A 16,151-nucleotide genomic window follows, 5' to 3' on the forward strand; every position below is an offset into this window, starting at 1 on the left:
CCCCTCTCCAAATTGCCAATAGTACAGGCTACTCCCCAATACCCCCACTACAAATTCCCCACAGTGCAGGCTCCTCCCCTCTACACTCACTCCGTCGGTATTATGTGGGTTATTTTCTTCAGTATTTTTGTATCCTGAAATTGCAAGGGTGATAGTTGGTGGTTAAAGGGTCTTTTTCACTCGATTTGCATATTTTGTCCAGCTGGAGCCTACTTGCACGGAGCGCTTCGCGCACCACGAGTTAGGTTCTTCTTTGTCAGTATTATGTGGGTTATTTTCTTAAGTAATTTTGTATTCTGAAATTTGAAGGGTGATAGTAGTTAGTGGGTTTTTCACTCGATATGCATAGTTTTTCCAGCTGGAGCCTTCTTGCACGAAGCGCTTCGCGCACCTCGAGTTAGGTTCTTCTTTTTCGGCATTCTGTGGGTTATTTCCTTAAGTAATTTTGTATTCTGAAATTTCAAGGGTAATAGTGGTTATTGGGTTTATTCACTCGATTTTCATAATTTGTTTAGTTGGAGTCTTCGTGCACAGAACGCTTCGCGCACCGCGAGTTAGGTCCTTCTTTGTCGGTATTATGTGAGCCAATTTCTTAAGTATTTTTGTATTCTGAAATCTCAAGGGTAATAGTCAGTGGTTAATGGGTTTTTTCACTTGATTTGCATATTTTGTTCAGCTAGTACCTACTTGCACGGAGCGCTTCGCGCACCGTGAATTTATTTCTCATAGTAGTCACAACTTTTTTCAGTACTTTATGGGCAGATTGTCTTACTATATTTTGTACAGCTTTTTCATAATCACGGAGCGCCTCACGCAATGTGAAGTCGCTTCTTAATTGGTTTATAATAATTTTCGTTTGACAACTTGAAATTTCGACTCTTACTATGAGGAATCTTTGATGATGGGTGGCACTTGGCGATGTGATGATGTTTTTTCATTATTAATTTTAGAACATGTTTTATAACATTTTGCTTGTGAATTTCTCAAGAGGGATGGGTAAAAAAAAAGGAATTTTTGTAATTGATCATTTTTGTGCTGGACTGAGATTGGTTGTGCATAGGGACCTGAAAGTTTAATTGTAATGCATGGGGTTGGTATCTCCAAAACACCCTGGGGGTGCAGAGGGAGCCTGGAGCTCTGATGCACACATAGAGAAAAAAACAAAGTAGTATAGATAGGACGAGGAGGGGAATGGGGGGAGCTCTGTCAGGAAGAAGGCTGAAGGAGCTCTCTTTCCTGTCTCTTTTCCTCCTTTCTCGAATGGAACACGTGTCTCAATGAGTCTGCCCAAAGGTCGTTCGTGTGAGTTGGTGTCAGCTGGCAGTATCATTTACCCCTATTGCTTGAGCATTGCCAGTGAAGATGTAACACTCTTTACACCTTTCTAAAGACTTGTTACAATTGAGGTGATCTCAAATTAATTCGGTCTAGATTTTATTGCATATGCGGCCTCTCATACGGGTACCTGATATGAAAAACAATTATGAGACATAAGAAAATCTTGTTTTGTGCGATGTTCGTTCTGCGCTCTTACCTCGTTATTTTCCAAACAATGATTATTCTGAAGTCTAATTTTTTTAAATTACATAACAAGGTAAAACCATTTTTGACTTAAATTGATATATTTATTAAAAATGCTTGGTGGGAATTTTTCTACAACTACGAAAAATATAATTATTTTTACAAGAAAACACCAATGAATATAATAATTTTTTAAATACTAAGAAATTCAGGTGGCCGTTTTAATCGAAGAAACAAATTTACCGGCTCGAAAAAAAATATTCAATTATTTTAATTCTTTGGAATTCTTTCCTTTTCCATTTTTTTTTGTAATAGCCTTAGTTGCTGAGATGCACCCCTGAACGCCTCACATTTCTTTTGAATTTTTTTGGATTCTTCGATTCTTTGAATTATTTTTATAAACTATTTGGATTTGTTTGAAGTTGTGAATTCTGATGAGCATAAGAATTGCAAGTGGTTAACTACTCTTAAACTTTTAAAATTAAATTTTAATGTGCAAGGAACAGTCTAGTTACTGGCCTACTCTGCCACAGCTAGAATAAGTCGGCAACAGAGAAAGAGAGGCGACACTAAGACCAACCGCGGGCAGGCATCCAATAAAGGAAGAGCGATGCTTTACAACCCGAAGAAACATCAACACCAAGGTTTCTCTCAAGCTTAAAGATCTGGCTGAAATGGATGACGAGCTTCGTGGACATTTTTCCGGAGAATCTGACCTCTGGCCTATCAATTATTGTGTGTACAATGCAGCGAGAGCTTTGGCCGATGCGAACCGTAAAACAAAACCAACGGTTGATAATAAGACCGAAAGACGCATGCGTCAACTTGCCAGAAATATAGGCTGGGCAAGACAGTTCGCGTCCCGCATTCAGTGTGTGATTAACTACATCACATCTGGGCAATTGAACCTGTTCGGGCAATTGAACCTGTGTGGCAATAAATGTATGAACAACGAGGCTTAAAGAAAGGCGTAGCCGGATGTCGGGAGAATCTGATCATCAATAGATGTGTCTGTAAAGATGCAGCATTCTACCAGCGTGACCTATCGATGGCCTGGATTGATTATCGGAAAGCTTTCGATTCGACCTCCCATAGACTTATCATCTGTCTTTTGAAAATCTTAAAGGTTCATCCGCAAATAGTTAGGTGCATTGAGAGGTTGATGCTGCTTTGGAAAACCAGATTTACTATCTCCACTATCTCTAGCACTTCGCCATTCCGACGGGTACTTGTGCGGCAAACCTGCAAATCGAAAGTACAAGGTCACTCATGTGTTTTACATGGACGATCTGAAGATCTATGCTAAAAACAAAGAGCAACTACATCTAGCTCTAGGGATTGTCGAGCGATATACCAAGGAAATTGGAATGGAATTTGGGTTAGACAAATGCTCCAAGGTTTATTTGAAGCGAGGAAAACTTAATGGCATCCCTGAAGATCCTGAGCTCGTTGATAGAAGCGCTATACGACACCTTTGCGCTGGAGAGACTTATACATACCTGTGCGTGCCACAGAGCCGCATTCAGGATGTGACATCTATAAAGGATACTCTCCGAAGCAGATACAAACCTCTTATCCGACAGATTTGGTCTTCCGAACTGTCGGCGAGGAACAAAGTATCTACAACGAACATGCTTGCCGTCCCGGTACTACTCTATTTATTTGGAATAGTTCCATGGACGAAGCACGAGCTCAGATCTCTTGATATCGGGACAAGAAAGGTTATGCACATGAGCAAAAGCATGCATCTTAAGTCTTCCGTTCCGCGACTGTACATCTCACACCGTCAAGGGGATCGCGGAATATTGAGTTTTGAATGTCTTCACAACATGATTATTCTGGGTACAGCACATAAAGTTGCAAATGGAAGAGACCCTCTTCTTAAAATGGTCAGGAATCACGAAGAAGTGGGCAAAGGAGCGTTTCTGTACAAAGCAGCAAAAGAGGCTGCTGAAACACTCGGACTTGACTTCAGTATTAGGGTTAAGCCAAACGCATCAAATCTTATCTATCTCGAGTACTCACTCCTGAAATCCCGGATCAAGAAAGCACAAGAGAAAAACTTTCGTGAACAGCTCCTCGATAAGAGGATGCACGGTATCTTCCACAGAAATGTGAAGGATCAGTCAATGTCTTGTGAGCTAACATTTGCTTTCCTTAAATCGCCCGGATTGAAGTCTGGTACGGTGGGTTTCATTTTTGCATGCCAAGACGGTGTCATTTCCACCTTAACATACAGTCTCTACATTTTGAGCCAAGACATTCCTGATGATAGCTGCAAGGCGTGCCATGTACACCCGGAGCATTTAGCTCACATACTATCTAGTTGTCCAACTCACGCGGGAACGACCTACATTCAAAGGCACAATGCGGTACTAAGAGTGTTTTATTACCATCTCTGTCACTCTTACGGTATTAACATTAATATCGCTCCTCTAAATGCTCCTAGGGAAATCGAGTCAATTGTCGAGAATGGGAAGTGCCGCATATACTGGAACTTTATATTCTCGAAAATTGTTTCTGTTGCTCACTCGAGGCCTGACATGGTTCTTCTTGACTTCGAGAAGCGAACCATGTTCGTTATCGAATTTTCGGTACCAGCTGATAAAAACATCATAACCAAGGAGGATGAAAAGGAAGAGAGGTATCGAGACCTTATAAGGGATTAGCAACGATTGTACCCGAAATATTCGGTTAAACTAATCGTCCTTATCATCGACCCTCTTGGAAGTGCCAAGCTTTTACTTGCTAATGGGGTGCACGAGGCTTTTGCTGGATCGTCGTATTGATTCCTTTACAGACTGTTACCACCTATGTCACGGTCGTGAGACATGGTTGTGGCTGAAATTTTACCGCGATTTCGCTGGGAGCGGGTGTAATTTTCCAGATTAGCACCCGCTCCCGGCGGAATCAAGCGGTTGTCCTTATGACAAATTTTTAATTATATATATCGTTCTCCCACTCAGACCTCCCGTGCCGCATCTATCGTTATAATATCTTTGATGTGCGCAGCCTCAGACTGCCGATGCGTGAATGCTTCTGCGAGCTTAAACGTGTGTAGCTGTTATCTCATGTCCTCTCTCGCTCGCTACTTGATACCAGAATAAAGCGACAAGTATCCCTGAGTATATGACCTACCATAAGAGATGCTTTTTTATTCCTTTTTTACCTTCGATTAACTTTAAATATATCTTTTTTTAAATTCTAATTTTTTCTCGAAGATTAGACTGCAGAAGAACGTTTTTCACAGGCAGAAATGTTTAATTAAAGAATCATCTATCAGGAATTTTTAAATCCAATTAATAATCAAAACAGCATGCCATTCATAACTCTAATATCAAATTTCATCTGTTCACATGCATCTTTTGCGCATTAAACAAATAAAGGCAGGAATTTTTAGCTGAAGTATTATCTATCAGGAAGCAATAAATCAAATTAATAGTCAAAATTGGATGCCATATGTAGATCTCCATATAAAATTTCAAATATACACCTGCATCTTTTTTGCATTTAACGAACGCTTTATCTGTCATAAAGCAATAAATCATCCTTATTTTTCAAATAATAACCTTGAACCTGTTTACATTAATTTTGCTACAGACTATTGCGCAATCGTGACGACATCAGAATCCTTCGAGGACGTTCTCGAAGCTTAGCACGGACACGAACTCTTTTTTTCCAGAAAATGTTTAGTGCGGTCACGAACCACTACAGGTCGAAGCTTCTCGATGGCGGTAAGTTAGGAATTTGCAGTTAAAACCGGCCTTACTCATCTACTGACCTTCTCACAGAACTTTTGTCTCTTCTACTTGTTTATTAATAATTTTTTCACTCAAATTATGGACAAACTGAAATTTTTTACATAACAATTTTTTACGCTTAAATAACTGATTAGGTAAACTTTATATTGTCTTAAATGCATGTTTAAGGGCTCATAGAATACAACTAATTTGCTCATTAGTCCATTTATTTGTTATAAACAAATTTTATGAAGAAATTAGCTAATAGTCTTATTATAGGTAAAAAAATTTCTTTTTACTAAAAGTGTTTCATATTACTGTACGAATGATATATAATTACAAGTATAATTGAAAAGGTTTTAATAACCATTATCATAAACAATTCTTACGGCAAAATATTAAAATTTCAGATTTTCTCAAATTATAATTTCCTTCAATCGCCAGAACAATGTTTTAAGCTATTGAATGAATAACTGCTAGTCACCAAAATATTAGAAAAGTTAACAATAACAATTGTTATGAATAATTGTCGTGATAAAAGATTCAAATTTAAGGTTTTATCCAATTTTCATTTTCTTTAATCGCTAGAATGTCTACTGATATTCCTGAAAATTTTATCTTTTATAATATTTAGTAAAATATAACAACTTAAATCTTTATAAACAATTTAGATAAACAAATTCCAAATTTGGTCAATTTCCCTTAGAAAAAAATCTGGTTCTTTCAAATGAATCATTTAAATATTATAAAAGATACATTTTTTAGGGATATCAGTAGCCATTCTGGCGATTAAAGAAAATTAAAATTGGATAAAACCTTAAATTTGAATATTTTAACACGAGAATTGTTTATAACAATGGTTATTATAAACTTTAAAATTATTCTTGTAATTATATATCATTCCTACATTAATATGAAGCACTTTTAGTAAACAAAAATTTTTTTTACCGATAATAAAACTATTTGCTAATTTGTTCCTCAATTTTGTTTATAATAAATAAATGGACGAATGAGCAAATTATTTGTATTCTGTCAGTCCCGAAAAATTTATTTAAGACAATATAAAGTTTGCCTAATCAGTTATTAAAGCGCAAAAAATTGTTATGTAAAAAATTTCAGTTTTTCCATACTTTGAGTGAAAAAATTACTAATAAACAAATAGAAGAGACAAAAGTTCAGAGCGTCAAGCTCTTCAGAATTTAATGAATTTTAATTTTTGAAAATTTTTTAATCGGACCAAAATTAAAAGCTTTAGACATTTTTGAACAAAAAAAGTGCATTTCCTCCCACTGTGGGGCGGCTTGACTACACACAAATAAATCGATTGCATCGAGAATCCCACACAGTCGCACTGGAATTTTTTTGATTTGTTTAGGTTTTGACCAACTTTTTGGGCGTTTCAGACCACTGTGCTTCTATAGGGAATTTTAACGTAGCATCCGAATTTCAACAATTTAAAAATTGATTTTGCTGTTTGCTGGTCTTTACGGGTACTTTGTAGAGACTCCATTTGGTTCCTTAGATTCGCCAGGGACACCTCACAGAGATATTTTTTATTCCTCAGAACTGGTCATATTTTTATTTTATTTCATTCCTTCTAATTAGTTCACAACATATGTGTGATAAGTTGTTTTAATTCCGTCATGCGAAATATAAGTTCTGACATTTTAATTCTGACCAATTCAACTTTGCCTCTCTAGAGTTAAAATTATTTAAATCCACACATTTGAACAGATTTCTTTGGTGCATTTTTTAAGACGTTTAAATAAATTATTAAAATATAATTAAATGTAAATTTAAATATGTTTCGAATTTATAAGTTATAAAAAGATTTAATAATGAAAATACTTGAAAAAAATGCTTTCGTTAAATTTTACTAAGTTGATTGAGAGGCCTAAGATTTCCACTTTTTCTGTTCCCGTTGGGGGATTTTTAGACGGCGGAAAAATCGCGTATTCATAGGAATACAAATTCTTAATTTTTCTGAATTCAACGCTTATTACCGGGTATAGGAAGAAGATATCTTAGAACTTCATCCATAAATTAGCTTTTCATCATGAAAGGAACAAATTACATATTATAAGTATCATGCTGATATTAAGTTTTTACATCTGTTTTATTAAGCTGTTACAATTCTAAAGGAATGCTATTTGAAGTTTAAAAAAACATTAAAACTTTCATTATTTCCGAAATATCATGAAAAATAAAATTTCATCATTGTAGTGTAATTTCATGAAAAACTCTTAATGTTTAGAATTTGTTTTAAGAACAGAAGTTTCTTTTTTCCTATATGTACATTATTTGAATTATAAAAACCTACATTACTGAACGAATTGAATAAACAGAAATCATTTACAGTGCTTGGAAAAAGAAAATGTGTAAAGGCAGATTTGTGGGTCGAATATTATTTATAGCTTATTACTTGTAAGGCGAGGTAGTAATATATTTAATTGTTCAATGAAATTTTTATTATTTTCTATTTTTTATTAGAATATTATAGGGATTATATGATAACAACTAATAAAAAAATAATATCAGTGGCCGTTGTAGGTGTACGCCGCCCCTTTAGGCGAAAAGAAATTTGCCGCCTTTATAGGCTAAAAAATATCTGTGAGTTGAATAAAAAATCAATATTTTGAGTCAATCTTTATGAAAATTTTTTCCCAACACGCTCAGGCTGCGTAGTAGTTAAAATCCAAAATTTTTGAAAATTTACAAAACGAAAATTCTGGTGCCCCCCTCCCACCCGCCAAACTGTGCCACCCTAGGCTGAAGCCTATGGTGGCACAGTATCTTTTAATATCTTGCTAACTTAGGCTATAAACCTAAGTTTACATGATATTATTTAGAGAAAAGACCTCTGAAGCGGAAGCTAGTATACCCAGTGTACCCGGTTCTAAGAGAAATCTTTTTCAAAGTCCGTTCGCTTATTCTATTTAAGACTTGACTGTTTTTCCTACGGGAATGTTTCCAAAACGCGCTCTAAAGAGTAATCATTAAAAGATTTTCTAAGTCCAAAGGACTAAAATTGAACCTAGACGGAAAACGTCGTGATTTTGACTCCAACGTATTTGAATTTCAAGGCTAAGTGCCACTCAGAAAGCAAATAGAATTATTGTCTAACTTGTATCGAGAATCTTAAACCTTTATGGGCAGACGGGAGTATACCTCTCTAAAGCTGGCTAAGAAAAGTTTTAAATCTCGACACAAGCCTCGAGAATACTTCTAAGAGAATCTGAATCTCAGAAATTTCACTTTTGAAAATAAAAGCATTATAGAGGCAGTCCCTCGAAAACTGGAAATCGACACCGGATTGCAGAACTGCCTCTACGCTCGACCCGTCTCAGCCCAGTAGGCGCAGGAGAGGGGATGCTCACTAAACGCGTTGATCGAGGGAAAAATCAATTTACATCACAATAATCAACTTGTCATTTGTCTGTTAATGATTGACGCTAGAAAATTATCATTTTAATTTAAAAACGGACTAAAATGTCAATGTCGGCTTATTCTATGTACATTTGGAAGTATCATATTAAAAATTCAGATAAAAAGGTTGATATTTGCGCTATCAATTTGTAGTTAAAAGCTTTCTTATTCTATAGAACTTTAAATTCACAACGTAAAAACGAATAGCTTAAAGGAACATGTATTAGAAAAATGTATGTGTAAAAAGCAAATTTCGTTACGCAAAATATGTATTTTATTTTGAAATATATTTAATATTTTCTTTCTTATTACAGATTATTATTATTAATCCTAACACATACATTTGTATTCATTACACTGAAATAACCATTGGAAAAGAATTTTCTTCTCTACTAAGGTAATGCACTAGAATAAATTTGCGAATCTTGTCTTTCCTAGAACAAAGTGTAAACAAACGTGTGAAAGATCAAATGTAAACAAATAAACACTGTCCTCAAAAATACATACTAAGTCAGTCGTTTTTTGACCATGGCAGAGTATAATAGCATTTTTGAATCATTCTAAAGTATCCTTTGGTTTTTGAAAAGTTAATCTTGATCTTAAGCGCGATTTTTTAATTTGAGTGTTGTGTAATCCACTTAAAATAAAATAAAATAGAGTCTTAAAGTTCCACTCAAATTGGGAGAAAAAGATCGAGAAATCCCGACTCTTGGAAATGCAACATCGCGAAAAAATGTAAAGATGAGGTAAATATGAGAATATTTTTTTAAAGACAGGCTTAATAATGAAACTTCTGATTGAGAAAAAAATTTGACATCACGTCTTTTAAGATATATATTTTTAAAAACTTTATTTTTCAATGAGAAAAAAATTAGTTATACATTTAAGAAAAATGTCCTCTTCTATAGGGAAAAGAATATATTTCGAGGTCAGTTGGGAAGATTATTAAAGCCAAAAAGTTTGTAGCTGTAAAATCCTGCTGTAACAAAGAGTGTTGGAAAACCATTAAAGTCTCAGCACAAGAAAAATTGTTCGACACATTTTGGGGTCTCGGCAATTATAATTCTCAAAATGCCATGCTTTATAGCATGGTGAGAGAAAAAACCAATTCAGTTTGGGATGATACCGTTTAAAATTCGGTTGTCCACTGGGAGTATCATTTTCCTTATCAATATAAAGAGAATGTCGACTCTGTAACTTGCCAAGATTTTTTATGTAAAGTTCTCAGTATAAAGAGAGGAAAATTTAAAACGATTCATAAAAGAATCAAAAACGCGGATGGCCTCAATGATAAACATGGTGGAACTCATGATTTCACCAAGTTAAATGACGATTTAAAGCGATTGTCTTTTGAACATTGTGAAAGCCTTCCTCACTCAGAATCGCATTATCAACGAGAACATTCGAAGTTGAAGAATTTTAAAGTTCCAGGATTATCATTAAAATCTTTGTACGAAATGTTTATTAAATATTATAAAAAAGAAATTAGAAAAAATTATATTCCACTAAAAGAATCCACTTATTCGAAGTATTTTAATCATTTCGTGAACTTAAGTTTTGACCCTCCACGCTCTGTTGTTTGTAATGAATGTTTCGAGAACGAAAAATGTGCTAGAGTCAATGAAGAACCTGCGAAATTACACAAAAAAAGGTTCAGAGCATGCGAAATTAAAAAATCAAATGCTGTCAACATCTGAAAATAACTTATGTTTAGAATTCGATTTTGGAAAAAATCTTCCATTACCGAAATTACCAGTTTCTGCGCAATTTCACTTAAGGTTGATTTGGCTATTAATTATTAATATTCATGTTCACGAAACGGAACGCAGCTACATGTTTCCTTTAATGAAAGGATTTTTCAAAAAGGGAGGAACCACAGTCAGCAATCTTTTATTGTACGTGATAAGGAAGGAATTAGAACTCGCGTGCCCTTATAAAATTTTCTTATTTTCAAATGCATGCGGGGGTCAGAATCGCAATTGCGTTATGGTAGTTTTCTTATTATTATTATCATCCAAACTTCAACTTGAAACTCAACACCTCTACCCCGTTAGGGGACATTCTAATTTACATTACTTTATGGTCGAAAATAACAAATATATTATTCATGATTTCGAGGCACAAATTAAGAAACATTTCGTAGTTCCAAAAGTCTTGAAAATAAGTAAAGTAGTGAAAACTGATTATTTGCCGAATGGTTCCATTGATGTTTACTACGATTATGATGGAATTCCTGAAACTTTTTTCATTGAAAAATCTGTGACTTTCGAGGATTTGGAGAAAATCTCGATACCCGAAACTTTTGTTATCACCCAGGAAAAGAAAAAAGATTTGCAAAATCTAGTGCATTTTCTGAGTGAGGAAGGAAAGTCTTTTTTAATGATTATTTAAGTGTAATGAATACTAAAGTAGAGAAAACAAAAAAGAATCTTATTTTGTGTATATTTCTGAAAGCTGTGTGACTGTATCCTAAAAGTAGTTAAAAAGCTGCACAAATTTATATGTTAGAATTGATTAACAATGTTTTTAACAATGTTTTATAATAAAATACATATTTTTGTGTAACGAAATTAGCTTTTTACTCATACATTTTTCTGTTGCGTGTTCCTTTAAGCTATTCGTTTTTACGTTGTGAATTTAAAGTTCTATAATATAAGAAAGCTTTTAACTACAAATTGATAGCGCAAATATCAACCTATTTATCTGAATTTTTAATATGGTACTCCCAAATGTATAAAGAATAAGCCGACATGGATCATTTTAGTCCGTTTTTAAATTAAAATGATAATTTTTAGCGTTATTTCATTCATTGTTAATTATAATTTAAATTGAAAATTTTACTAAGGAACTGTATCTGTGAGAAGCGCACAAACTTAGGGAATATTTCTACGCAAAAATCAACTCGATACGTCAATTATTAACGGGGCGAGCGTAGAGGCAGTTCTGCAATCCGGTGCCTCAATTCCTTGCCTTCCCTCGTCGTAATCCTCTAAATTAGGTAGACGAGTGCCTGTAGTCCGAGCCGATCTCGACTCAGGTCAAATTTACGAGTAGTGTGCGAACGCAAGTAGTAGACAGGTGACACCCCTTGCCCAGCGTGGGGACACCGTCTTAATAGCCGAGTGCTAAATATTAACACGTTGCCATTCGGCCCCTGCTTGTCAAAAAGACAGATCAATTATTACCGATTATTGCGGACTTACATAGTGTTGTAAAGATAGAAAAGGTTGTCGCCGACCGACACCTGTGCGAAATATCAGTTCACTTTACTTTTAAAGGTCTAATACCTAAATACGAGCGAATATAGTACAGAGTCGAATTTTCCTCTGGTAATCTTAAATATTATTGAGCTACGGCTATACAACCAAAGAGTTGATTTCAAATTAAATTATAAATCGAGCATAGGGCAAAATAAATTTGTCAAAGAGAATAGGTTGATTTAATGAATAAAAATCATAATCAAAATACATAAAATCTCATTCCTCCTCCATGCGCAACCACAATATTCACTAAAAGTTATATTAACAATTTAAATTGGTATAAAGTTAACTGTGGCTAAATACCGCTAGTTACAATATATATAGCCTGCATATTTGCTTTAATTACCACAACTTTTCAATGGTCCAGACATTGAAATAAAACGTGCTTAAATATATATTTGGGATATTCAAAAAACGCTTTTTGAGTTACAGACAGGGTTCCCCCGCCAGCCTGAAAAAAGTTTAAATTTCCGGAGAAAGAAAATTCACACTTCAGGGTCTTATCGAAGCATGTCAACTTTTTTAAGAATTGATGAGGTGTGTCCACGAAATAATACCATTTTATCAACTTTTATTCCCCCCCCCCCCAACCCCCAGACAGGGCCACAAATATGATCCAAATATTTAAAAAACTACATTTTTCCGTATTATTGTTAATTTTCCTTAATTTCTGCCATTTTTAAATACAAATAATTAATGATGGACATTTTAAATTTCACCCATGACTTCGGAAGAAATTTGTAATTATTTAAATGAATGTAACTTATTTGAACATTTATTTTTTTCTCAAAAAATGTGAAAAATGTATTTTCTGAATTAAATGTTATGGTTAGTCATTGCTTATAGAAGTGAATTAATTTTTAAAAAACATTATGTGGTTATTTAAACAATTAATTATTGTTTAATTTCAGAAGATCTAGAAATTGATACAGAGATGTTCACTTTTTTCTCAAGTTGGTATTCTATGCTAGTTTTTGTTGAATGATTACATAATTTTGTTAAATTTCTTTTAATGTTACACATTCTTATTTATTTATAGTATAGTATAGTGACTTGGAAGCTTCTAATATGTCCCCTAAGGGTTTACATTTTTGTTGCACATTCTTCCCTATTCCTTTACTCACCCCCCACATACCTACTTGGTGATGAGAGGGGGAGCTTCAATTTAAGGTGGGTTCCGAACCACCAAAAGCAACAGCTTTAAGAACTTAGAGAAACCTTTTTCTCCAGAGGTTTTCTCCCACGACTCTCTGGAGATGAACAACTCACTTGCTAGGCTAGCGTTCACCGCATGGGCCGCCGAGGCTCTTCCAGAGTGCGAGGCGGGAATCGAACCCGCAAAACCGACGGAGAGGGTCCTAGGCCTACACTTTAACCCCCACGGCCATCGTCCGACTCTCACTGACTGTATAGTGTATAGAAAGAATATATTAACTATTTTTTAATTTTTTGAACAAACTGAATTTTTTAAAACAATTATTTTTACATTCTCATTCCTGAGAATGTAATGTAATCGTCCAAATTTTCAATCTCTGGTTTTTAACGGATCTTTACGTTTGGGCACACACAGAATCTGAAAACCATAAAATTTCATCGGTGTCTGTCTGTATGTCTGTATGTATGGTTACCTGAATGTTGTAGCCACGCTAACTTTTGAAGGATTTGTCCAATCGATTCTGCATTTAATATACTTCTGAAAGTCCTCAAAATAAAGGCTAAGTTCGTTAATCAGATATTTCGAACTAAAATTAAAAAATTAAGAGCATTTTCAAAATTTTGAAATTTTTCTTTGAAATGTTATAAATTGTTGTCAAAGTTTCTTATAGATGGGTCAGAGACTTGCAAATTATCCAAATGAAATGTTTAATTTTCATGAAAATTGGAAAAGTTATATACTTTTCGAAAATTTGAAAATTTTTTTAAATTAGAAAAAATTATTTTTTCATAAATCCAAAAATTTTATTCAAAATTTTCAGTAGATACCAAAATGTTAGACCATTTTATTCAAGTTTCAGACAATGTTGTCAATGTAATCTAATCGTCCAAATTTTCGATCTCTGGTTTTTAACGGATCTTTACGTTTCGGCTCGCACAGAATCCGAAAATCATACAATTTTATCGGTGTCTGTCTGTACGTCTGTCTGTATGCCTGTATGTATGGTTGCCTGAATGTTGTAGCCACGCTAACTTTTGAAGAATTTGTCCAATCGAGTCCGCATTTGCTAAGCTTCTGAAGGTCCCCAAAACAAAGGCTAAGTTCGTTAATCAGATATTTCAAACCAAAATTTAAAAATTGAGTGCATTTTCAAAATTTTGAAATTTTTGTTGTTGAAATTTTATAAATTTTTGTCAAAGTTTCTTATAGATGGGTCAGAGACTTGCAAATTATCCAAATAAAATTTTTAATTTTCATGAAAATTAGAAAAGTTATATACTTTTTAAATTTTTGAAAATCTTCAAAAAATAGAAAAAATTATTTTTTTCATAGATCCAAAAATTTTCACCAGATACCAAATATATTTTAAAACTATTTTAGCCGAATTTCTCGATAAGCCTTTTTTAATGTAAAATTAAAAAAAAAAGGTTCAACCTTACTTTATGATTGTAGTTTATGAGGGATTTGAATTACAGTATTTGATATAATTTAATATATATACTTAACAAAAGGGAAAAGGATTAAACAACCACAACAGGATCCTATTAGGATCAGGAAAAATAAAATGTGAACATTATTTTGCAATATCTGAATAAGCAGTGCCAAATCAAGGTACACACAAAAAGAAATTATAATAGGAATTTGATATAATAGTATTTAACATACAATGTAAAACATTTCGCATTGTGGTCTGTGCACAAATGTGGAGGGTAATGCAAAGATCGAGCGCGGAGCGCGTGATAAATATATCATCGAGCGCGAAGCGCGACAATGAACAGTCGTTTTATTCAAATTTCCTTCAAGATGAGTATGGATGGTTTACGAATTAGAATTGTTTATTCAATAAAATGCCCTTTTTACAGCATTTACTACTCGAAATCATTGAATATTATGTTTATTTTGGAAAATACGATTGTAAAAATATGTTTTCAAAGTGTTTCAACAATAAAAAGTGGTTAACATGCTGCTTCTATACATTATAGATTCAGAAAAATAATTGAATGTATTCTATTTTATATTATTTTTTAAGAGCATCGGAAAAAAGTGCTTGAGCAAATAATAATTCCACAAGCAAATATAAATTTGTTAAACATTAGACGAGGTGTCTCAGAGTTATTGTAATTATTCATTAAAAAATAAAATAGGGTACCAATTTGAGATAAAAGTAGACATCTCTGGCTAATAATAAATTGTTTAAATAATTGCATTAAGTTTAAAAAAAAATTTTAATACTCCAAGCCAAGACCAAATATTTCATTTCATCCTGAAAATAGATTATTTAAAACATATTTGGGAATGAATAATTGTTTAAATAAGTTAAATTTCTTTGAATAATTAACAATTGTTTTAAAAGTTATAGAAAATATTAAAATTTTCCATTAGTAATTATTTGTATGAAATAAGATGACAGCAATTGCTGTTCCTTTCTTTAAATTCTTCAACTTTTTGATTTCTTAATACTCTTCTGTTAAATATTGCGAACTCAATTAAAAGTAATATGTTTTACTCTTTTTTTATTATACTTTCAGTACCAAACTTTTGTTCTAAAAATGGTTCATTTACACGTTAAACTCTTTATAACTTAGCCATTCGTGTTTTCAAAATTCAAAATTTAATTACTTCTAATTTGTAATTTATTCATATTTTGAGTTTTTCTGTATTTACCAATTTACAATACATGACCGGTAAATGACGGGTAAATGACGGTCAGAACATTGTCAGTTCCATCAGTAATTTCATCTGATATAGATCTGTTAAAATTAATACATTATCTGGATTAATTATTCAAGTCAAGAGGTGGGTGATTGACAGAATCCCTTCGTGTAATTGCAAGTTGCCGTTTATTTTCATCTTCCATGTCATTTATTCGTTACATTCGTTGAGGATTATGTCCTACGTTGCGTACATAGCAGGCGATCTGTCTTCGAAACGCCATCGTTTGTTATTTTTACAAAATACAAAATAAAGATAAGTATTTATTTACAAAGGAAGCGATTAATTACATATAAAACATTAGGTTACTGAATAAATACTAGATGTCATCGGTAA

Source organism: Belonocnema kinseyi, chromosome 2, assembly GCF_010883055.1.
Source record: "Belonocnema kinseyi isolate 2016_QV_RU_SX_M_011 chromosome 2, B_treatae_v1, whole genome shotgun sequence".
NCBI lineage: Eukaryota > Metazoa > Arthropoda > Insecta > Hymenoptera > Cynipidae > Belonocnema > Belonocnema kinseyi.